Source organism: Parus major, chromosome 5 (assembly GCF_001522545.3).
Source record: "Parus major isolate Abel chromosome 5, Parus_major1.1, whole genome shotgun sequence".
In the NCBI taxonomy this organism is placed as follows: Eukaryota; Metazoa; Chordata; class Aves; order Passeriformes; family Paridae; genus Parus; species Parus major.
Window position 1 is genome coordinate 45,032,743 of NC_031774.1, and position 25,810 is coordinate 45,058,552.

At 40.8% G+C, this 25,810-nt stretch overlaps 1 long non-coding RNA gene across 2 annotated transcripts in view; it reads right to left on the bottom strand.

The window, feature by feature from the left end:
* Window positions 1-25,543, bottom strand: part of LOC107205783 — a 37,583-nt gene extending 12,040 nt beyond the window's left edge. Inside the window, exons 1-3 of one of the 2 annotated variants that reach the window (XR_004497957.1) lie at window positions 23,650-25,543; window positions 20,699-20,950; window positions 19,707-19,835 (exon numbers count right to left, since the gene is read on the bottom strand). This is a non-coding gene — a long non-coding RNA (uncharacterized LOC107205783). Of the gene's footprint in view, window positions 1-19,706; window positions 19,836-20,698 lie in introns of both variants that reach the window. The other variant, XR_001522126.3, reaches the window with a different exon arrangement.
* Window positions 25,544-25,810: the final 267 nt, after the last annotated feature.

Genomic DNA, 25,810 nt, shown 5'->3' on the forward strand with positions numbered 1-25,810 from the left:
TATACTTCCCTGTTGACTTCAAAATGTGTCTAAACACAAACAAATCAAAACAGGTAAGTGGCATCAATGCCTTCATTATTTAATCCTCTTCATTTCATTTTATGAACTGAAGATTAGTTCTTCACATGTTTGTCACAATTAGGTTAGGTTTATGAGTGACTCATAGTAGATGAGTGGTGGAGTACATAACAAAGGACAAGGGAAAACCAAGGAGGCTTGTGTCTCTGGCATGCCTCAGGCAGGGATGATATGGGGTAAAGGTGCTAAGAGCACTCCTTTCCTCCAAAGGGGTGGTGATCATTAGCATAGTATTTGTACAGCTCACATATTCCCCGTAAAGACCCAGAAATACCTGTTCCTCACACAAGGCAAACAGGTTTCTAAGAGAGGACATTTCTGATTTACTTTTTTTTTTCTTTTTTGATCTGTAAAACAAGCTTTAAAGAGAGGCAGGGGTGGGGGGAATGATTAATGTTTTCGTTGAGATCTCCCAGTAAACTCCAGTGCAAGAAGAAAAAGAAAGGGTGTAACTGAAACACTGCATGATTCCCAGATGAAAGTATGTGCCTCTATTCTCTGTCAGCCTAAGGCAGAAGACAGGCTGAGGAAAGTTACTGAAAGGGCTGCTTAGTCTTTACTAGTGCAGATTAAAGGACTTGAAAAGCCTAAGGAAAACGCTATCCTAACAAAGACTTGATTTAATCACTTAAATTTCACAAGGCCTTGGAAGCACATGCTGCTCAGGAAATACGGAAATAGAGATTATCATGGCAGATTAACACGATGAGGTAGTTCGTAAAGAGAATAGGCAACACGGATGAGAGGCAATCTGCTGGGACTAAAGTAAATCTGAGGAACAAGAGTAAAATTGGTTTTACTGAATCTCTGACAACCCCCAGGAACAGCATCAGGAAAGGTTCTAATACCCAATAAAGCTCTCACAGAAATGTCACATCCCATGCCTCAATTGCAGAACAAACACTACCATCATTATTACAGCCTAAATACTTGTGGATCAGGAGTCCCAGATTTCTTCAGAGACTTTGAGTCAAGATGCAGTGGTGAGCAGGGGAATGCATCACACAAGAGCTAATCATAGACAAAATTTTGCAGTGAGTGGGTGTGGACTGGCTCAGTTAAAATTAAATCAAATAATGAACAAAAAAAGACCTGTTACTATTTCTTGAACTAACTACCAGAAAAACAACTAGTGAAAATAAACTGATCAAATAACTCAGGGATTTGACTTTAGAGAGAGTTTGAAATTTAGTAAGTTGGGGAAAAAAATAACTTCTAATGAAATGCTATAGATCTAACAGGATGAATAATAACTTCAAAATGTCTGTCTCTCCTAGGGAGATCAGACATCCCCGATTACTACAGCCATCCTGAAATATAGAGATCATCCTATATATTTCCTGCCAAAAAATCTCTGAGACACCATGGAGCTCTCGATTTTCCCTCTCCCCACTCCAGGCAGCAAGAGAGACACTGTTCCCAATGCCACTGCAACAGAAAGACTTGGACAGCTTCAGCCCCTTGCCAGGTCACATATCCCAATGCAAGGGATGTGTCTCTTGCCACAAGACCTCATGTCCCTTTTAAAACAAAACAAAGTTAATCACCTGAAGTCTAAGTAATCAAAGCACTTCAGATCAGCAAAGAAAACTGACTCGAAGGTCAGTTTAAAAATACAGTTGCAAAGAAAATTAAAATAACTAATAGCTCCTTAGCTATATCAATAAAAAGAAAAAAATACAAAAGCAGAACTACTCTGAAGTGGGAATGATGTGAAGTTTAAAGGTAATTCAAGGATGGTTTCTAACCTAAATGTGTGTTCAGTGCAGAGGGAGGGAACAAGAGGGGATGACATCCCTCCCCAGTTCTGAGTAAACAGGAGACCAAATGACACTGTCAAGGAGCACTGTCTCACTGGATAACAGCACTGGTAGCAACTCTAGAAAGAAAATTAAAATTAATCTGGACAATTTTATGTAATTATTTTTCTGAGATCAGTACTGTGCAATTTGTTAGGACAATTTCTAAATAAAACAAAAGTTGAGGATATGAAAATAAAAGAGATAAAATATAGCCTAAGCTTACTGAATAATACATTCTTCTGAAGGAGGAGGGACTGTGCTGAAAGAGGTTTTTACTGAGGCAATTGCTGAGAGAAATGTTCATAGACTGTTGTACCATAATTTCATCAGAGGAATTTATAAAAAAGAAAGTTATATCAATATATAATTTTAAAATATATATTTATATCAATAAATGGTTTGATGTCACAAATTTAGGAAGTAGGCTGGCACAGCAAAGGATTGGAATGTCATGTAGGAAGACCTAGATTACTTTGAAAAACAGAAAGAGGCTGAATTTATCTGGAAAAGCAAAGGCTGGTAACAAAACTCTTGCAGTTAGATGGAGAGCTGAAAATTAATTAAAGAAGATAAAATCACAGGGTACTCAGCTGCAGGGTGAGTACTTGTAAAAGATGGTCATACACACTCCTAGACTGTGGTAAATGAATTCAGAAATTATTTTTCTCATCCTCGAAGAAATGTCTATACCATTGCAGCCACTGAGAAGGGTCCCCCGTGGAGCTCTGTAGCGTTCAGGTAGCGGGTGTCATACGAGAGGAAATCAAACCTGAACAGATGGGAAAGGATTTCTGCCAGGCCCAATGTCTGCCTGTCCTGCACGGGGAGTCCAGCAGAGAAGGAACTGCTTTGCTTAGAGAAAGGCATGGCTGGGAGAAATGAACGTGGCAAAGAAGTGAAATATGAAGGCACTAAAAGAACTTATTATATTCAAGTAAATCAGTCCTGCATGGGTGAAAGCAGGAGGCAGATCCAGGAGCAGGGCTGCATGACTAGGAGGCAGGAGAATCCTCCAGGATGGGGCACACTGCCACTGGTCTCAGTGAGCCCAAGCAGACTTCACGTCCCAAAGGGAGGGTGCACAGGACTGTCACAGACAGCAGCCCCCAGAGAGGGTGTCTGTGCAGCCTGGGAGGTGGCACCTGGCACAGGGGCTGCGGTGCCTGAGCCAGAGCTGCAAGTCCTGCAGAGCCCACCATGGAGTCTGCAGAGACAGAAATCCTTCTGCAATGCCTACCCCACTGTGGACCCTGGCCAGGCTGGATGCCAGCCAAAATCTCTCCTTTCCCTCTCTGCCACCCCAGATAATGAAGTTTAGTGCATTTATAATTTATTTTGCTTGTTGCACATACTTACAGGTATAGACTGCCCTGCCACTTGAATAATGTACTGGAAGCTGAATAAGGGACTTAATTTCTGTTGACTTAGTGTTAGATACTCAAGCACCCCAAACCAGCAAAGCTACAGTACCTTGGCCTGGCTAGAGATCCAGCAAAAAAATATCTTACAGAGGAAAAAAAATACATTAAAAAATACACAGATATTAACCAGAACTTTGTGTGGTAGCTAGGAGGTGGCCTGAAGGCTCTGGTTCACTGAGGGGTCCTGGCTTGGGAAGGGGTAGCACTTGCCAAAGGAAATGCTTTTTGCAGTATTAGCTTCCTTCCTGCTTCATGGTGCTTCAAGGCTCAAATCCCCAAATTTTCACAAGTGTCCTGAGAAATGGCTGTGTGAAGCAGGCATAAGTCCCTCTAGTACTGCCAAATACATCCAAATAAATGAGAGTTGAAGCCAGCTATGTGAGTGAAACAATCCTGGCTTCTGTTTCTGTGCTCTGTCAGCAGGACCTGAAATACTTACATTTTAAGGAGAGCCTATAAATCTAGCTAGTACACACACACACACACATACACACACATTCATTTAATTTAACTCTTATGAGTAGCTATATGAAACTCCAGGAAAATAATTTGATGGATTCCTACCCCCTCTTTAGCTAGCTTATAACAACTGGCACATGGATTTATATTTTGGACCCAACACAGTAATTGTAACTTTAATAGTGTATTATCCTTTTCCTCCTCACAAACCTAAGGGTGTCACCCTAAAACCAACTATATAGGTATAAAGAGATGGATGCTTAATTCAACAGCCACATCATATTTGATCTTTAAGAAAGGCTCAGTATAGGATGGATAGGATAACCCAAATAAAGTGATTATAAAATGTCTTTTCTTTCAAGGGCTGCAATTTATAAAGTTTTGCCAGTGTATCCTTAACACAAGAAGCCTGGAAGTCTAGAGAAAAGACAAAACAGCCTGACTTGCAGGAGGGGAAGAGAGGGACAGCTCTTCACTTGCCTGCCTGGGGTGAAGTACCCTCAGCAGTGGAGGGGAAAGCTGTGGCCCTGAGAAAGCCCCAGGATACACCCATTCTTGGGCAGCATGAGCTGCTGTGGGGGCAAATCTTCTGCACCAGGAAATAGTGAAACAATTTAAGAAGGTCTTCAGTGATAATGCAGAATTGTGTTTTTCTCCTACAGCTCTTTTCTTTAGTAAGAACTTCCACTGTTGCCAGCCTATATTTTTGGCCCTTGGTTTATCTAAATAAAATAAACATATGCCCTTCTTATCCAATCTTACACAAAGGCTAACAGTGGCTACTATGGCAGCAATAATCTCCTTCCTCACTGGGATGAGAGGTGTGTTTGGGCTGCATCAGCCTGCTCTCTCCATCTGGCAGCCTCTGCTAAGTTTGGAGCTTCTGGGAGTCTGGCAGAAATACTTTTCAAGTTGCAAGATCCTGGCTGCAGACTATCATCAGTGTGGACATTTGTGACATATTTATTAAGATTAACCTAGCTGACTTACTAATAGAAAGCCCTGTGTGTCAGAGCACTATAAGGAATGAGAACAAGGTTTAAAAGAATAACCCATGCTGATTACCAAGGATGTGAATGGCAAAATTGAGCAGTCGATGCTGGGGAGTGCATTCCCATGAAGACCAGTTGTCTACTCTGCAATAAAGCCCATCAGAGATGGTTCATCAGCTCAAATCTTGCACATTGGTAACAGCAAGATGGGAGCAAGGATGTACCTCAGCTGTTTTGCCACTGTCCTCCTTTTATCTCAACAGGAAATTAGATTATAATCTTAGAACATAAATAAACATGAAGGGGAGCAACCCTGCTTTACATCCTTGGAGCAAGGACTGAGAGAGATTTGAGGTCAGTCTATTACACTACAGTAATTTCTCAGTTCCTAGAGGGTATGAAAGGATTAGCCAAAGAGGAGTTTGTCGCTGCCAGAAAAGAAATAGCTGAGATGTAGTCAAGGCTCAGCATCTCTTGTCCCTGCCTCCCTGAGCACAGATAGCACAAGGTTCTTGAGTGGGTGTGAACACACGTGAGAATAATGTGTGTGTGTATACGTGAACAATCTGCAAGAATGAACTTGAAGGACTGGAAATAGACTTGTATAAAATAAAATGACCTTTCCTTTTCACAAGGTCCTGCACCAAATTTTGTTATGTTCGTTTCCTGCAACACATAGTGACAAATGTAGGGAGGAGACTCTGTTCATCAGCTTCTTCGTCAAGACTGGGGAAGTGGAAGAAGTAGCTGAAACACGAAGGTCATTCACCTGTAGTTAAGTCCCCTCTTTACTGTTTCCAAAGTAGAAAATTTTCTGGTCACCAAAACACCAGTTCATTTTTGATGAAACACAATCCCCTCTCTCTAACAGTGATGTTTATTTTCCTTTTCACATTTTTCAGTCAATATGTGCATCCATTTCACATGGAAATCAACATTGGCCAAGTTGCAGCCACTTGCCTGTGCAACACCCCTAGGCCACATTCAGTATTTTGGTAAAAATTATGTGTTTCTTACATACTTGTGTATGTGTACTTGTGTTCTAGTTGGTTTGTTTTGTCTTTCTCCACAAGAAGAGTTGCATTTCACTTTCAATTAGGATTACATTACTTAGTTTCTGAAGGAGCAAAGCTAAGATGTTAATAACATAATTCTCATACTGACCTTTGTGTCTTTCTCATGTGACCTTTAGTATGTCTGTTAAATATTCTGAACTTCTTTTTTCTACAGTTTATCATGACTCACCCATTACAATTAGTTTGCTTCACTTGGTCAAGTCTTGGGTATGTTAATTTTGGAACGAATTTTCTAGTACAGCTGTGATATCACTAGTGCTGATGCATTTTAGCAATCCTAAATTAGGAAGTTACAAGGGAAGAAATTTATTAACAGAGGTAAGGTTCCTTTACTAGTACTCTTGATACAAAGAAAAAGGGAAGAAGTGAAATTCTGATGGTAAATATATATCATCTAATTGTTTTCTGGGCCACTGGGAAATTCTGTCTCTCCTTGACACCTGGGTCCGTGTCTACCCTGGGCCCCCAGTAAACACTGACACACCCAAAAAGCAGAGTTCTCTCACTGGGTAACATTAAAAACATATGAAGTAATTCTTGCTTGTTGGTTCAGCACTGGTGAGATCACCAGTATGACCCATGGAGGACCTGGAACAACCAGGGGCGTACCGAATGGAAGGATCAAAATAGATCATTTCTCTAGAAACCACAGTCTGCAAGTATAGCTGAATGAACCAGGGCTGTTTAAATCAAAGAAAAGTCCCAGCTGGGACACAACAGCATCCTGAAGTACGACCAAGCTGTCACACAGAAAAAGGAAACCATTCCCATGGCCATGATGGACTGGACAGCAAGTAATTGTGAAGAAGTAACAGAGGAGAATGTAATTGCAACAGTGACAATTTGAAAGATTTAGGTTAGATATTGGGAAAACATAAAGAGGATATAGACTCACTAGAAGAGATTCACTGAGATGGCAGTGGAATTGCCATTAAAGTAGGTCTTTAACAACAGGCCAAAAGCAAATATCCTTCAGGGTGCATAGTCTGACTTTCAGTCAAGCAGAAAACTGCTGCCTTGCAGCCACATCTATCTCTGTCCTGTAAGGCATATCTACCAGAGCAGTTTTCATGGAGGTCCCCACAATCCCAGTGGTCTCTTTCAGTCCTGGTAACTACAGAGAAGACAGGTTTTCACATGTAACTCACCTTCTAAAGGTGGGCAGTGGGAGCTTTATTGACTGATGGATGTAACAACACAGATGTCAAACCTACTGGTACATAGTGCAGAGACCTGTGGTGTCCAAGCATCAGCTGGCTCCTACCAGCATGGGTTGTGTTACACATGCCCTCCCTGGGACATGTTAGTCACACACATTATTGCACTCTACTTCAATTTATGCAAGTGGGAAGAACTACATAAAAAGTAAGCAAGTTCAAAGGGAGCACTGCCATGAGCTTGATCAGCACAAGATGTCAAAGTGCAGTCTTTAGTATCCTATGAGGCTCCTAAATATTATTTCACTTTAGCTGTACACAGATGGCCTTATCTATGCTAAGGAGGAACAGGTGTTTTTTTTTTATCCCAGCAGCAAGATGCTTCAAGACAGTTGCTTCACCCCTGGTATCATGGCTCTAGAAGAAGCAGCAAGAGAAGCAGGACAAAATATATATATATATATATATATGTATATATATACATACATATGTCTATATAGCTACAGATCGTGCAGAGTTACAATGCTGCTCACTTTCTCTGTGCATGTCTGCTATGGATCTGCTTCTTCATTTCCCTGAGGTGTGAGGATGAACATTCAGGGCTATAGCATGGTTCCAGCAGTGCAAGAGCTGGCACTGTCTTGCTGGGATTTTGACTGAGTGCAGCCCTGGATGCCCTGTGCCCCAGTTCCCTCTGCCTGCTTGGTTATAGGCATTAGCTGTGAAAGGCTATATTACGCTGTGGTAGATAGAAGTAGTCCAGTTTCATTTTGAATCATGACTTCTAAATCACTGTTGATAGTCTCATTGAACTGCCACTTGTTGGGGCATAGGAGAAGGGGAATGCTTTTTAGTAAGATCATCTTAATTCCTGCCCTGGATGATGCCAGCAGTAGCCACAGCATGAGGCATGGTGACAACTGTGAAGTCCTTTGTCGGTCCATAGCTTGTAACTATATGTATGTAACTCCTCAGGCTTTATGAGGATTAATTAGCTAAGGTTTGTGAAGCTTTGAAGATAAAATATACCTTGTAAGTGTTAAAGAACTGTTGTCCTGGTGTGTCATCAGGAAATCAAGGATATCAAGGATATCCTGCTCTGCAAGGCACTGTCATTCAGGTGATCCCACACAAGCTATTTTTCCCCCACTTGTTCTAAACTTAAAACTTCTTTGGGGAATTATTTCAGTGGAAGATGCAAGAGTCTTCTTTCTCACCTCAGTCTCCCATCACTTACAAGGGTCATATCCCCACTGCCCCAAGCCTGTGTCATGAGCTGTGCTCCTAAAGGATTTATTTAAGCTTTCCAACACCTTTTACTGCAGAAGAAATCACACTGCTAGGCTGTCAACAGAAGCAGATGCAGGACATCTAGCCCTGCCTTCCTTTTCCACAGCAACAACATGCTGTATTAGTCCAAACAGTCACCTCCATGAAGCAGCTTCTGGAGAATGAGGTTGGTTTGTGGTTTACTGCTCAGATTGAGCCATATGCCACACAACAGTAATTTGCTTTCAGTTGTCTCTAGTATCTTTTCTCCAACAGCAACAGGAAACAGGAGATTTTCAGGTTTGGCAAACAATTTACCTATAAAAACCTATAAAAACTTCAGAGAATGATAAGGGTACTTATCTGCAGTATCCCTTCTTAGATACACATAATCACAAACTATTTGTAGCATGTAAGCTGCAGCTCAGATGCTGGTTGTCCACCACACTGGGCCTGGATACAATTCACTACTTTTGGAATATGACCTGGCTTACTTCTGAGCTGAATTTCTCCTCTTAAAATTTAAATTAATCCTCATTCATCCCTGTATGCTTAACATTGGTTTTAGCTCCAGAACAACTGTCAGCTCCAGCTTATTAGAAATTGGGAGCTACATTTGATGAAAGAAAATGAGGGGGAAAAAATAAAATTAAAAAAAACAAAAACCTGTGGGAACTGACAGTGGTCAAATAAGAGATTTTTAGGCTTCAGGCATTAGCTTGAGCCTGTGTGAAGCTAAGTCACACAAGATTCTCACTCTGGCCTGAGAAACCATAAGGAGGAATCCAAACAGTCCTTGGAGAAGGAAAACAACCTTTGCAGGTGTTGTTTGGATCCTTGTTTACTTGTATGAAAGGGTCAATGGGTGCTATTCCTAACTGTCCAGTGATGGTGAAATGTTGGTTTAATGACCAATGAGAGTTTTATCTCTTGGACCTTCTCAGAACTGTCTATAAAAGAAGATCCAAAAGAATAAAACTTGCTGGTTTTGCAACCAAAGCTAGAGAGTAGAGAGTCTGTGTCGTACTTTCTCCATTCCTAATAGAGTGCAACCAAAACCCAACACTTTTCTAAGCTTTCTGGGAGAAGCAAGCAAATTCCTTGACTGACAGTGCAACCGAGGGTTTTCAAGTATTCCCCTAGCTCTTAGCATTTAGGAGGTCAGATTCTACAAAGCTAAACAGGATCTGGAAACAGGAATCAGATGGTATATTTGGTGGTATCTCTTGGTTGCCAAGTTCTACCAATACCATTGAAAGTCAGAAAATTCAAGTCCCACCTTGACTTAACCATTTAAAGCCTTTTAACCTGTCCTTGGTTGCTCTGAACCACAATTGATTATTAGATTTTAAAACAGCAGAAAATGAAACATATGGATCATTTTTTTTTCTAAAATACTGTCTGCTCTAGTTGGATGAACCAGTATTTTCAGAAAGAGAATCTGGTTCATTAGAGTGTAACAATCCTTCCAGTTGGACATGGTTGGAGAACCTTCGCAAACAATAATTTTGTAAAATTCATGGTAATTATTCTGTCTTATCCTCCCTGGGTGTAAGATTTAATATATGAATTAGGCAAATGCATTTCATCCTTCAACCATAAGCCCACAGAAATCTAGACAAAGATACCAGGTTATGTTATCAATATTACAATTCCCTTAACATGTAACTTGGACAAAAACCAAAAGCTGAAGTTGTGGAAGTTCCCTGGTTTGTGTCTTTATCACACCAAATTGGCTGTTTCTTGAAAAGTCACCCATGCCAGTCTCAGTGTAATGGACACCCAAAGGCAGAGGGGGCAGCCCCACCTCCAGGGGCTGCTGCAAAGAGTGGTGCCCACACCACATGCACACAGTCATGGCAGAGGATGTCTGAGGCTTGTAAAGCACAGCTGCTGAAGAATTAAATGAAACTGCTTTCTGATTTTTCAGCGCTTTTTTTTGTTTTTTTGTGGGTTTTTTGTTTGTTTGGTTGGTTTTGGTTTTTTCCTTAGCCTAGAGAAGGAATAGCTCTGCTTTTTAAAGGGATCTCTTCAGAGCAGTTGCTGAATTGGGACTTCAGGCAAAAAATTATCCAGTCTGGAGAGGAGGCTAATACATAAGCATAAGGTTTCATAATTTTGTCTAGATAAAAGTCTTTTGACCTTCTGGTTCTGGACAAACAAGCCATGTTGCAGTGATACAAATTGAAAACTAGAGGTTCCAGCTTTTTTTATAAAACTTGCAAAAATTAAAATCTGCTTGATATTAATAATCATCTGTACAAACAAATTCACATAAGAGAAGGGAATAGCAGTAGCTACGGAGAATTAGACAGATGACCACTTGCTCTGGCTAATTGTTTATTTCACAAAGGGACTACCATGTGTTCTCTCAGCCAAAATGACCTAGATAAGGCAAATCTGCATTTTGTAACTCTAACTGACTGAGACACAAAGCTAAAAATCCCAGCAGGGCTGTTTCAGCTACAGCAGCATTCCTCTTGCAGTTTCTGGTTTTTATTCCTATGCCATTCACATCCTTTCAGCTCCAAAATGCTCCCTATTTTTAGTACACAATTTGAATTAAAAATTAAACAAAATGGGAAAGAGCATACTGGAAATCACTGTCCCAAAGCACTGTATGATAATTGCAGACACACTACATGCCTTGGCCCTTTCTCTTTCCACTGAGTTGAATGCAAGTTTAATAGATCTTCCCTCCTTGATCCTGTACTTTTGTCTGTTGTCCTTGTTTTGCTCAGTATACTTGGTTCTTTCCTTTGCTTTTATCTTCTCTTTGGAAATAATAGGAAACTTTCTCATATCACACTTGCTCTTGGGCTAATTCCTAATGTGCTTGCACCGATTGAAGCTCCTATTGACTAAAATGCTGAGGAGCAGCCAGAGGCAGGAGAGGACAGGGAAGGGCTGAAGAGGGAAAATAACTTTATATAGATGAAAAATTTAAGTGGCACAAATAAAAGGCAAGTCTGAAGCATAAAGCTTTTACCCATCCAAATCCATAGAGAACTTAATCGAAAGAGGGCATGAGGATACAATCACTGTCTGTTACTCACTGTTATTTATAAAGCACAGAAGCATTGTCTGGTGGTGCACAGGTGAATAAAAGGAGAAGAGTTTAAATGATGGAAATGCAGAGTAACTTCCTGGAGCAAGCAGTTATTCCATCAGTATAAACGCCTTCAAAATTGGGTTCATATTCTAAGAGATTACTAGCATTTGAGTCTGCTCCAGAGATGTCTGAAATCAGCAGAGATCATTCTGCTATTTTATCTGGCTTCTGATTAGTCTCATAGCTTAGACTAAAAACATGACAAGGGATAATAGAGCTGATAAACAAGGAACAGAGGTTTGCCAGAATATTACAGATAACTCTCATTAATTCACAAGAATTATGATGTCAAGTCCAAAAAAGCAGCCAAATGTTTTAGCTAGTATGTTCTTTCTAATCCTGCTTTATTTTTAAATTGGAATCTTTACACAAGTGTCACCTGAAAGGTCTCCTCTGCCAAAATTTGCTACATTAGCCTCAAAATTACTGCATTATTAGAATCCAGGGTCATCAAGGTTAATCAGCAAATAGCTCTGCCCAGAAACACCACAGGTTACATATCTTCTGTCTATAAAAATCATCCAAGTTCAGACTCAGGGTCACTGGATCACAGGGCCCAAGCCCATGGCAGCCGCACACTCTGGCAGCTGGTGCATTCAGCATTCTGATAGGCTGGCTCCCATCTCCCATACCTCTTGTCTCTGTGTGCAGGAACCTTTGGAAACATGCAGCCAGCATGTGTAATGCCCCAAATCTCCAGCATACCCTCTGACAAGCATCCTGCTCACTTTGGGCTCTCATTACACAGATGGCCCTGTCTGTACAAACAGGTACCCTATTACACAAAGGTGCCCAACTGAGAGGTCAGCTCAGAGCAATTTTCCTGAGCAAGGTTCAGCACACAAGTCATTTGTATGCCTCCCCTAGACAGGACTCCTCTGTTGCCCTAGACAACACAGCTACTCTCAATCTGGCAATACCCAGCATGGAGAGAAGAACCCCATAACAATTGCATAAGATGCCTTGGAAAGTCTGGGACACACATTCCACCCAGCATAGGCAAGTGCCAGACACAAAGTGTTTACACCAACTACAGCTTTGGAAACTCCATTAGCAGCAGCATGCACTTATCAGTGGCCTGTTGTATCCTGCCCAGAGGAATCAAGTGCTGTGTTGTCATGTTTTAGGAATGGTATTCTCCCATTTAGTATTCCTATCAGAACTCCAAACCATGTGCTGCTTCTTCACTCCCTCCTTCCCCTCTCCCTCCCCTATTGGGGCTGAAGAGGAGAATTGGAATCACAAAAGACAATGATCACAGACTGAGATAAGAAATAAGAAAACAAACAGCAACAGCACTAATAATAAAAGTGTACAAGGTGCTCATAGTTATCTTAGCTGGAGCTCAATCCTGAGTGCCCTGCTAAAGAGGCAGTACATTAGCAAGAACACTCAACACCGCACAAACAGGGCAGGTATTTCTAGTTGCCTCTGAAGGCACATTTGGGAGGTATGGATAGTTGGATGAAGCCAGATTGGTGCTTCTGGGTATCACAAGGCAGCTGCTTCAGTCTGTTCAGCCCTAAAAGCATGGGCACAGCTGCTGCAGGGCATCCAAGTCATGCTTCACATGCTCAGCATCACTGCTATCACTGTTAGGTGTGTCTCGGGATATCTCTTTCCTGCACCTTTTCCTACAGTGGACATCTACAAGTCAGATTAGAAAGAGGAGCTCATGGCAAGCCTTCCTTGGAAAGAAGAGCTCTAGGAGAGCTTCTATGGGGCTCCCAGGCCATGCAGCATGTCCTGCAATTCCCTACATGGCTATGTCCAGCTTTGCTTCCTCCCCACCCCAAGCAGGGACCCATGGTGCTGCTGGCCAAGGAATAAAATGTGCTCAATGCACCAAATCTCAGCCTTGTTCCCAAGGCAAAGACAAGCACAAGAACAAGGAAAAGCAAAAGCACAGGGTGAGAAGACCTTAATTAGGGCTGCTCCTCCATGGAACCTTCTAGGGAGATTGGCTGAACTTTACTGCTGAGCTTTCAAAGATGTCTAGCTACCAAATCCACTTCTGGGTTTTTAGGTTAAACTTATGTGGTAAGTGGAAACTTTTTTGTAAGTGGAAAGTATCTGGGACTAACACTTCAGCTCAACACATGGAACCACTTTAAATAAAAAGATCAATTTGTGTTTTTGTGCTTTCAAGATATTGACTCACTCTTCATGTTTTGTTTGATGCTTGAGATGTCATTTGAACAATAAGAGAAAATATCAGCGCCTTTTCTATTCTTTAATGTGTTTTGAATAGTATTCTTTCCTGTTCCTGTAAAAGCAATGTTAAAGAGACAAATCTAGCAATTAATTGAGATAAAAGATGCTTCACATAATCAGAGATCAACAGGCATGTTTTTAGGGACTTTCTTTTATAATTCCTTCCACTGAAATGTGTTTAAACACAAATATGTCCTGATAGCATTTCCTAATTGAACATGAAAACATTATTTTATTGAAACGTCAAAGCCTAGAAGTAACACTGACAAAGAGCAGATAAAACAGCAGTGCAATATTACTAAATGCAAAAATGTAAAAACTAAAAAAAAAGGTTAAGTAAAAGACCCAATCTCAGTTTTCTAAGGTGCAGTGTCACAAGAAAGATAGAGTAGGAACTCTAAAATGTGTTGTCTGATATAATTATTTCTCATAGCACAGAAATACAGAGAAATCTCTATTTTAGAATTCTTAATTTAAAATTCAGTACTTCAGCCTTCTTAACAGTAGCAACTTATTTTTTATATTTTTTCATATATTCTCTTATTTTTTGTTTAGTACCTTTTTTTTAAAGTTGTTATTTTCATTGCATAAACCTTAAGTAATTGTTCTTTTTAATGTGTTATATGCCAAAATGTTTTGGGTTTTTTTTATTGCAAAACCTACGTTTTGAGTACCTCTGAAGAATATATGAGCAATGGCCACATGGCAGAAATGTGCACTCTCATTAGTCTGACTGAGGCCATGGTCACAAATCACTCACATGAGTTCATTGTCCATTCTCAGCTTATTCATAGAGTTATTGTTTGGGGTGCTTCAGCCAAAAAATGTAAAGGCCTTCCTGACAATGTCACAAAAATAACCAAGAGAAATAGTGTAGCAGATGTAAGTAGTTTGCCTGTACTGAGTAAATATTCATCTGCATGTCTGCAGGTGAAATTACCCGCGTGGCTCTTCAGGAGGGTGGAGGGAGGGAATCACATCTGTTCACTAGCTTGCAGTCAATTCAGAAATAAGAAGTATGCCTGCTGGGCTCTCCTAACACACCTTAACAGAGGTATAATAAAGTGTTATGTGAGCAGACGTTGAATACTGACTGACCTGGAGCACAAGTGCTAGCAGTTTTAAGGAAGCTGAGCTTGTATGTGCTGGAAGGAACTTTTGAAATTCTCACCTATATTTTCCCAGTTGTGCCTAAATCTTATAATTTGCCTCTGGAACTGAATCAAACCACGGAGAGCAATTTGGGCTCATTGTGGTAATGTACAAATTGATGTTGCCTGAGGATAGCAAATGCTCCAACTGCCCAGAAATTTAAGAAGCATCTTACACTTGCTGTGAGAAGCTGAAGTGTGGATTTTTAAGCTGTAGAGCTTGGCAAATTTTGAAAAGGCTTGAAAATTGGATTGATTGAGCCTCACACACAAGACCATTATTCTTATTAAATTCATTCATTGTTTTCAAAAAATAGATTGTTGTGAGAACAGAGAAGTAAAGTGCTTTGACAAGAAGAAGGAGCAGCAAGAACACACATGGGATGACTTCTGTAAATCTGAAAAGAATTAATCTTTTGAAAATAGGAGTCAGATTCTTAGCTGTGGGATAAAAAATGCTGAATTCCACTGGCTTCAACATAATTGTGCTGTCAGAGCCATCTACCACTGTGTCATAGTCACAAAACACTCTTGTACTATTGTCATAGATTCCTCATTTTTCTGGTATGGGCAAGGAAACTGAAGGGCCAGATATGGTGGGGAGATAAGTATAAAACAGAGGGAGGGAGAAAAAAAATAGGGAAAAAATGGAATACCATGAAAGAGCCCAAGCATCTGCAATGTTAGCCACTGTCTAGATGTGATTGCTTTGACTACACATGGTTATCATGGGTTTTAGAGAAGCCACACTGCATACTTGAAGCTTTCTTCAGGACATTGGGAGTGGGAAGCCTGTCTTCCCAGAAACTCATCTAACACCCTGGTGTCAGAGCACAGAAGGAATTCAGATAAGCAGAAGCCATGTTGTCAGTCTGGAAGGGATTAGAGATTGCAAGGAAGAGAGAGATGGATGCAGCATTGCTGGTTTCATGGGGGGTAGCAGAGAAACTAGTCTCAGTTCATACAACAAGTGGGATTGCAGGAATGAATAAAAGAAAAGGAGCTTGGCTTAGCAGGGTTCAAGGACTGTCTACAGGAAGGGACAAGGCAGGGATGTAGCACCAGGAAGAAGGGTGGTCCTGGAGCTGCTACAGGATACCAGCAGGCTTGTGTGGCTGCTGGAACTGCAGCAGAGGGCACCATGAGCAGATATGCAGCAGAGGCATCTGTGCTCAGATGTCCCGTGCTCTAAATGGCCTTGATGCCCTTCTCTCCAGCTGTTCCTCTTCCATCATCAACTGCCATTGATGATGATGTGTACTTAAGGCCTCACCACAGTGCCAACATTCCCCTCATCCTGCTAATTCTCCAAGAGCCCTGTGTTTCTATATGTTGCCCTTATCCCATGGCTTTTCCTTTCTAGCCACCCTCACCTAGCCAGGTATTAACAGGGAGATCTGGTGGGCCAGAAGCATCAGCAGTGCCTGGGGCACCCACACTGACCATGCCATGTGCCTGTGCTGCTGATTTGGGCTTCTTAGGACCAGGCCCTGTCATCAGCCGGAGGCCCAGGAATGAGCCTAATGACGCATGTTCTGTGCAGAGCACCAGTGCCTGCAAGCTGAGTGGTGGGTACAAAGGGTAGAGGCTTTCTCACAGCTCTGTGTGTGGGAGAAGGAAGAGAAGAAGGAGGCCACAAGGCTTGTCACATACCAAAAATGGGCATCAGAGAGAAATTCTTTTGAGAGGGACTACAGTGTGCCAGTTGTCAACTCAAGGAAACCAGGGGAGCTGCAGTTCAGAGCAAACAAGTGTTCTCACAGCTCCGAGTATCCATTAGATGACCCAGTGTGGTTGTTCAGCCAAGCAGGACCAGGGACTGCAGCTTGTTGTCCATCTGTGCCTGCCAGGCTCCAGCCAAAACAACTCCCCACAGGAACCTGCACTGATGTTCACTCTCATTTTGCCAGACAAGGAGGGGGAGATGATGGAGAACTGGCAAAAAACTCTATCTTAAGTCAGTTAATTAGTGTCAATGAATTTTGTAGTTTTCTTGTAAGAGCTGTGACTGATTGCATCAAACTCTTCTTGCAGACAAAATCTGAAGACTGCAATATAAAAAATGCACGTTACACAGAGCCATACCTGTCTTATTGCTGTCCTACCTGCAGCACATCCAGTGTGCCAGTGACTTCAACCTTTATTTGATTGAGAACTTATTTCAAAGAAATACCCACTATCTAACTGAGAAGTATCAATTCACATGGATACCTACACTCAAGCATCAAATATTGAACGTCTTGCTAACCAAATTCAGTGCCTGAGTAAAGGCAAATTTGGATCTGAATAAAAGCCTCTTGCATATTTATCTAACAATTCTCCATGAAATATTAATGTGCCTGTCTAACTACCTACTTGCACATTAAAACTTCACACTAGTTTTTCTAACACATATGGCTGGACTTTAGGAGCAGCAACTTGTGAGTAGTTCTCAGTGCAGCAAGGCATCAAGTGCCTGTGAGCATTTTAGCTCTTGGAGTGTAATACCCTACACTTCTCCCACATATCATTAATTACTTCTCTCTGACTTAAATGTATGAAAAAAGAAAGGAGAAAGGGGTCTGGGTGAAGGGTATTCACCATCCATCTGGCTCTCAGCTGTGAAATGCTCCGTGTTCTGGGGGCTGTATTTTTGACAAGTCTTTAGATACAGGGAATTTTTCCTATCACATCCCCATCCTGTGAGGTACATAGTCTGATCACAAGCACTTCTCTTTCTTTATTTAGGAAACCCTCTAGCAACTTCAATGGGAATTTGAGGAAATGCCTCAGGCTTCCTCAGCTGCAGGCTCCTGTGCCTTAGTGACACGGAGTTGCTCATATTGTATTTGCCATGTCTGAGTCAGACCAAATGATGTAGTCAGAAAATCATTTTGAATTTGCAGGTAATTTAAGAATAAAATTGCATTGAATGAAGCATTAGCTTCATCAAAAAGCCAAATTATGCCGAAGTTACGAAACATCACTCAGCTATGAACAAAACTCCATTATTCCTTCCCTGTGCTTATTTTCTCTTTTTATGTCCCCTGCACTTATTTCCCTTGGGTTTCCTACCCCTAAGTGCTGTCTGATGAGAAGAGTCTTGCATTTGGCCCCTGTTACATGATCCTCCAACAGCCTGTTGACAACAGACATAATCATCCCAAATGGGAGGCAAAAGATAATCCTGTGAAGTGACAGCTGCAAACATCCCACTTGATAGTCTTCAGCATGTGCTAATAATTGTTTTCAACACATGCCACAGAAACACAGTGCAAACGTGACTGTAGAGTGGGCATGCAAGGGAGCTGAAGAAATTTTTGCAAAATCTTCAACCAAATGATAAATGGGAAAAGAATCATCATAGATAATTCCTTGCTGACATATACAAGCAGAGGGATCCTGGTCCATTTCTGCCCTCAATTACATGGTGCAGTGGCCAGGCAATTTAAGGGGGATGACACCTGGATCTCCATATGTTATAATTACAGGATAAATTTTGAAACATGTCTAAGCACAGCTTACATTTAGTTCTGTGAATGAAGCATATTAAAAATGGTGATTTTAAAAAAAATTTAGTTGTATATCTAATAAAATCTATTATTATTATTATTATTATTATTATTATTATTATTATTATTATTATTATTATTATTATTATTACCATTATCTTAACAAATAAAAAGTATGTAGCATTTTGTTACAGAAAGGTGTAAATTTTTTGAGTTTTGCACTCCTCGGAGCACTTAACTCAGTCTAGTGAATGGTCTTTCATCTCCTCAGCCACTTAGAGGATGTATCAGATTAGAGGAAGCTGTAAGTTACCTTTACTGTAAAACAATTGAAGTGACTTGGCTTATTTGGATACCAGTTTATTCATCTACATCAGTCATTAAGAAAGGGAACAGAGTTCTAGAACTACAAATGTTCTGCTTCTTGGAATACACATGTGCATAGATATTTAAAAATTTATGTCTTCTTATCATGTGGGACAAAGTGAGTAATTGTTAAAGTAAACTCTATTGATTATATTTTCTGCTTACTAATAATTAAATGTCAACCTGATTCTAAAAGTCAAAAAATGATGTACTGGCTTTAATGTGAACAACAAAGATAAAGTCAAACTGTTCTGGGGGACAGTTCCAGTCAGAGGTCTTGTTATGTGATGAGGAAAAGGGAATTTGTTACTTGACATGACAATGCTTTTATGTTTCCTATGTATATTGAAAAACAAGATTTAATGTGAGGCTTGTAAAGTCTTTTTTTTTAGAAAAACATTTACTTGTTTTAAGTCTTGTTTTGTAAATCTTGTGACAGATAATTTTCTGTAGTCGTCTCACAAATACAGCTTTATAAAGATGTCTATGTTGTACATTTTCTGTCTCTTTGGACCTATCTTTTAGATTTTACTTTTCTGATGGCTTGAAAACATTATGAAATAAATGGAGTTACCATGGTCATCAGATAATTAAAGCAGAGCAAAGGCATCTGTGGCTGGAACTGGATATTGATGTCCCATTGAAATTATACCTGGAAAGCATCAGAGAGCAAAAGTGCCTTGTCTGCACAGGATGTGAGCAGTGGTTACACCCACAGAGGTGTGGGGCACTGCAGCTGCTGAGTAACCCTGGGGGCCACAGCACCTCAGCCAGGCTCTGCTTTGCAGGAAGGACACACAGACTGTGCAGCACATGCTCTGCTTTGCCCTCAGCTCTGCTATGGACATGTGCTCCCAGCTCTCAAATAAAGGTTATTCTCTTGCCATTGTACTATTTCTCACTTTGATTACTGTGTGGTAATACTAAGTATTTAATATCAAAAGTCTATCTATTGGCACCTCTAAAGCACTTATCTGCATGGTGTGACACTTCAGCATTAGATACGGAGTAAAATAATTACATTAATACTGCCTATGGGCAGCTTGTAACGATGACAAATATTTTCATTTATACCGCTATTTTTGTAGGTACTTTTGAAATAAACAATGTCTACTTACTCAGCTTCCCATAAAAAGTTTTGTTAATTTTTTCCATTTTCATTTTTCTGAAAAGAAAACCCTCTCCTGTTTCATCCTTCTTCTGCTTCCTGCACTTGAATTTCCTCCTTTACTTCTTTCACATTGCCCCTAAAAGATATGAGAATAAAAAAGGTCAGAATCTTGTAAAAGAACATTTCCAAAAGGTTTTCTAAAGAAAATTATTATGCTGGCTGAAAGAATGGAAATTGCATCTTCTGTTGCTTAACTCAAAGAGAAAACTTATCTACTTGCTTGAGTTATATTGTCAAAGGTTTAGCTAATAATCAAATCTGGTTTTACTGTGTTACTATTTCTGGTGACCAGATCTAATAAATACCTAAATAAAGTCAGGTTTATTTAAAACTATAATTAGAATATAGTCATCATTATAACCTGATTATAATCAGATATAAACCTGAGAAAATGATGGGTTTATTTATCTTAAGACGAATAAGACACAAGACACCCTGTTTGCGGGACAGCACTCAGATCAGCAAAGGGACTCAGACAGAGCTATGAAAAAGAGACAATTCACTGCAATTATCAAAGCCTAATTATAAAAAAGTGCTTAAATTATTTAAATGGTTTGCAATGATTTCCTGTTCTTTCATGCAGCTTTTTCCCCCTAAAAATTAGGAAGTGTCTTTCATTTTCTTCGCATACTTTCTCTATACTTTGCCATTTAGAATCAGGTGTAATCATGTTGTAAAAGGATCCATCCTTTTACAACATGATTTAAAAACCCCCCAAAATCTGCTGGGGCTCTTAAAAGGCCTTTACTAATCTCCAGCAAATAAACAAATATCATGTAATTAACAGTTTACATCATTATTTACAACTGAGTAACAACCAGAACTGCCAGCCAACTTCCTTCTCCAAGAAAAAAAATTGCTAATGAGATCAATGGGTAAAACACAATGCTTGTAGTTTACTCTTAATTCAACAGGATCAAAACAGGATTCTTAACAAACCATTGCTTTCCTTATACAAGTTTGTAGAACAGCTTGCTGGGAGCCTCCTCTGCTTGGGACCACGAGATGGGGCCACAGGGAAGGCCTTGGGGTATACCAGGAGGCTGGCAGGAGGGAGCAGACCTGAGCTGTGGGAACCCAGGCAGCAGCAGGCTTCTTCAAGGACTAGTATAAGTTTCATGGATTTTCTCAGCCCAAGAAGCCACTGAAAACCACAGGATGGAAAAGCCAGGATTGAGGGAAGGAGGTATCCTGCAAGGAGAAAGGAGGCAGGTTTCCAAACCTTGTGCTTCATTTGGTGTCTGAAAGCCATGTTTATCTATGGAAAAAGGTTATCCTGCCTTATTTTAATATTATAACACATAAATAAGACAGAGATCTAAAAACTGGACAGTGCTGATGTCTTTTTGCACAGCCACGTGGAAGAAGGAGAGGGACATTTCTGGCTCAGGGTTGTATCACTTTGCTCCCAAAGTGCTGCTCTGCACAGAGAGAAAAGACTCAGGCTTCTGGTGGACTAAGAAGAGAAATACAAAGCAGAGACAACTGGATGAAATTTACTTTTCTAATTTTTTCTTTATTCTTCATGTTATTATATTCTTATTGCACACAGCATTCAGAAACAATTCCATTTTCAATTGAGGGAAATTTCAGATTCTTAGCCATTGAGATACACTGAGGACAGGTCTCTGGCTTTGAGAAAATTTTATTCTTTATGTAAGCATGACAGATGCTAAAGGATTTCCAGGGATCCAGAGATCAGCTCTGTCAAAATTCTGCCCTATGAATGAGAAAACGCACCACATGCCACTTCCCAGAGCCAAACAGCTTGACATGTTTGTGGCTGCCAGCATGTTGGCAAATTCTGCTTAATGTCTTAAGCAAAAAGGGGTAGAAGAAATTTTCTGAATAGCAGGTGCCTGAAAGTTTCTGAACAGCAAGCTCTGCTTTCAGAGTGCCAGGGGCACAGAGCAGTCCACAGGTCTCCATCAGCTCGGCAGTGCAGCAAACAAGGGAAGCATCACACCCCCCTCATTTCCAGCTGGTTCCAAGGAGCATTCCAGTTGGATCAAGGCAGACAGACACCTCTCTCCTTCACAAAGCACCTCACTTAAAACTGCCAAATTTTCAAAATGTTAAGCAGCCACAGCTCCCACTGAGATCACTGAGGGCTGTAGCAAAACTTAGCATGTGTGAAAGACTGGGGGATTTTAGTTTCCATATTTAAATATCAACTTTGGTGTCTGACTTCAGGTGTCCACTTACAACAGGAGCTAAAGCAAATAAGCATGTCTGCTCCTGACTAACATTGTTTGGAAAACTGGGCACATCAGAAAATAATCCAGAGAATGAAGGCTACTTTCAGTAAAATTGTTTTCAAATAAAGTTTATAAGAAAAAGCAATATATATATTTTTTTCAGTTTCAGTGTTTCATCACACATTTACTCATACAAGATAACAGTCATTTCTAATATAGGGCCATATGTGCAGAGAAAATAATAGCATGCACTGGAGTTTTCTCCAGAATATTTTTCCAAATCCTTACTTCTTCCTCTGATTAGGTTGGAAGCACAGCACTGGGATGGAGTAATGAACATCTACTCAGTAATTTATGTGACAGGAAATTGAACAACCATCTCCTCAGCCATTATTTCTGTGAATTTCCCAAGCTGTAAATGTATCAAACAGTTACAGAAAAGCATAAATTCTGTTAAGCAGACAGTCTCATTTTTCTAGAGAAAAATGTCTCTAGATGTCTAAAATGTTTCTGTCTACAGGCTTGACCTGTTGACCAAAGACCTGTAAAAATATTTACTCATTTTATAATAAATGACCATGGTGGCCTAAATTGTCTGAAAATGTTAACGATTTTCAATGCCCTGTAATATGGGATAGTAAAAGCTAAAAGTTACATTGTTTCTGAAAAAACTCGAAAAACACATCTGCTACCTAAACCTGAAACCTGTCACAGAATGTTCTAAATTGAGCATTAAAACTGCTGGATACTCAAAACATTCTTATCCAAATCTGGTACACTTAGAAATGGAAAAAGGGGAGGTTCTCAGTGAGGAGCATTGTCCTGACAAGTCCACAACTAAATGCTAAACTCCCATTACTTACCCAATATTAGGATTAATGCCACTAGGAATTTATAGAATTAGTTTTGAAAACCTGGAGAGAATGAGGAATTTTATGAACCCGCCAGCCATAAATTTACCTGATAAAAACCAATTGAACAAGGAATACTCTGTGGTTCCTTAGTGACCAAAACTTCAGTGAAGTGTCGTGCTTAGGTGTGTTTAAATTGTCTGAAATACACTGCATCAAAACCCTCAGCAGCAGCATCAAAGAGCAAGGTGCCTGTGTCCATTGAGTAGTACAAGTAAGAATTCAATTCTATTTTTTCACTTTGACTGCCAATTTTATGGCACTTCATTTAAGCCTGAATCTCCAAAGAATCAATTCAAATTAGCTTTCTAATTTTTTCCCAAAGAATCTGCTTTAAAATAAATTGAATAGTAACATAAGGCTTAGTAAATGAGTGTAAAATTCAAGTGAACTCTGAAGAAAAACCTCTTTTAATCTGAAGACCAATAAAGCTCAGGTGCAGTAATATATGACAACTCTAAAAATAGTTTGTCCTTGCTAGTGGTTTAACATTGGAGAAGCTATACTTTGTGTAGTTGCATTGTCTAGGGTTTCATGCCATGATACTGGGAATATGAGTTGTTATTCAAGATTATGTTTGAAAGCAGACATAAAAATCCTTTTTTTTTTTTTTAAGAACTGTCATTTCATCAAATCTTAGTGATGTAGTGGCAGAGCATTGGTGTCTTTTAACTTGTTTTTCTACATTTTCAGAGTGAGATTTTTGCAGTTTTCTATCATTGACAGGGGCAATACTTCTTACAATTTTACATGTTTTCCAGCCAGGTGTGGGACTAATTACCTGTGGCCAGGTAAGTTGACCACTGGCAGTGAGTGCAGGCTACAAGGGACAGAGCAAAGAGGTGATACAGTTGGTGCAGTCATCTGCTAATTCCACTCAGTCTTCTTCCCAAGGAAATGGAAAAGAGTGTGTCTGGCCCTGGGCTGGAAATGAAGGCACAAAAGCATAGCTAGAAGCCAGCAGAGTTGTCAGGGAAAGCTTAGGACATTCACCTCAGGTGATATTAACAGATTTTAACCAATTACTGGTGTTCAGCAGAGCACTGAGCCCAGATGTCCAGAGCCCTTCTGAGTTCTATCCCCATCATTAATTTCCACTATGTCTCCTTGACAATTCATTTGGCTTTCCTTTACAGTTCAGAGTAGCAAGTGCAGAGAAAATGTTAACTTTAATTATCATATCACATATACAAAAAAATCACTTTGCATTCTACTTACACAGAGCTAGTTTCAAGGAGGAAAGCTGAAGTTGAGATAACGTCAATTCCACAGAATCCAGCAGCCTCAGTGTCAGGCTTCCCCAGCAATTTGTCTAAAGATGTCAGGAGATGGTGTTGTCCCCCTAGGGATCCTGTGGTGCTTTCCCCATTGTTGTCTTCAGAAATTTCACTAGAAATTTGGCTGAGGGAGGTGTCTCCTCAGCACAGCAGTAGAAATTCAGGTCTCAGCTTGCTCAGTGCTAATCACAGGAATATTAATAAAATATTCAAGGGGAAAACCCCCAAACATACCTTCACTTTACCTGATACCACACATTTACAGATGTATCAAGTAGTCACTTGTGTTGTCACCTTTTTTTTTTTGTAAAAGCAAATGAAATCAACAAACCAGATTACTTCCAGTTTATATTTTAAAAATGCAATGAACAGACAAACTAAGCAATTGTTCAGTGATGGCTGAAGCAGGTCTGTGGCTGGAGCCAGCAGCTCCTACCCCTTGCTCTGTCCTTAGCTGCTGCATGGACCATGAGAAGAGTTGCCCTTTGTGCCACTGATGTACCAGTGATTTGAACATTTCCATCCATTGCAAAATCGTTACGTATGGAAGATATTATCTGCATCCAACAGGCATAGACTCATGAATCACAGAACCATTGAGGCTGGAAAAGACCTGAAAGGTCCCCGAGTACAACATGAACCTCATATGACCATCTTCACCACTAAGCCACATGCACACACCCTTTGAACACTTCCAAGGGTGGTGACTCCACCACTTCCCTGGCCAGCCTGTTCCAATGCCTGACCACCCTTTCCATAAAAAAACTTTCCTAATATCCAATCTAACTTCCTCTGGCAGAGGCTGAGCCATTTCCTATTGTCCTGTTGTTTGTTACCTGGGAGAAGAGATCGATACCCACCTGGATAGAACTCCTTTCAGACACTCATAGAGAGTAGTAAGGTCTCCCCTGAGCCTTCTTTTCTCCAGGCTAAACAACACCAGCTCCCTCTGCTGCTCCTCACAAGACTGTGGTCTTAATTCCATCTAGTATTATATCCAAGTTCAACAAACTGCCAAGTCTTGGTGTTTTGGGAGGAGCTGATGAGAGAATGGCATCATTCTCTCAGGAGTCCTAAAAATATGAAGATGGGGACTTGCCTCATTCCACCCCAGAGGAGGCCTGGTGTTGTCTCAGGGCCAAGCAGGACAGGGAGACCCATTGGGGGACACCATCTGCATCCAGGAGGCGAACCAAATCCCAGGTCTGTCCCTGCAGCAAGAACAGTAAAATATCCCAACAAGTCACAGAATTGTTTTGTATCAGGACAGACTATACAACACCTCTAATGAAGCTTTTCTGAGTCTTGTCTGAGCTTAACCTCAGAAACTGTGGGGCAGCAGGACCTGGTGGCTCCCTACTGGCCATGGGAGCCCACTGTGGCAGCAGGGCAGGCTGGGCACACTGGGGACAGCCCCAGGATGGCAGGGCAGGCTGGGGACAGCCCCAGGATGGCAGGGCAGGCTGGGGACAGCCCCAGGATGGCAGGGCAGGCTGGGGACAGCCCCAGGATGGCAGGACAGGCTGGGGACAGCCCCAGGATGGCAGGGCAGGCTGGTGGCACCAGGGGCTGAGCTAGCCCTGGGCATTGGGCAGGTCCCTGGGGATAAGGCCAAGCTCAGGGCAGGCACCAGCTGGGAACAGGAGCCCAGAGGTATGCCAGGCT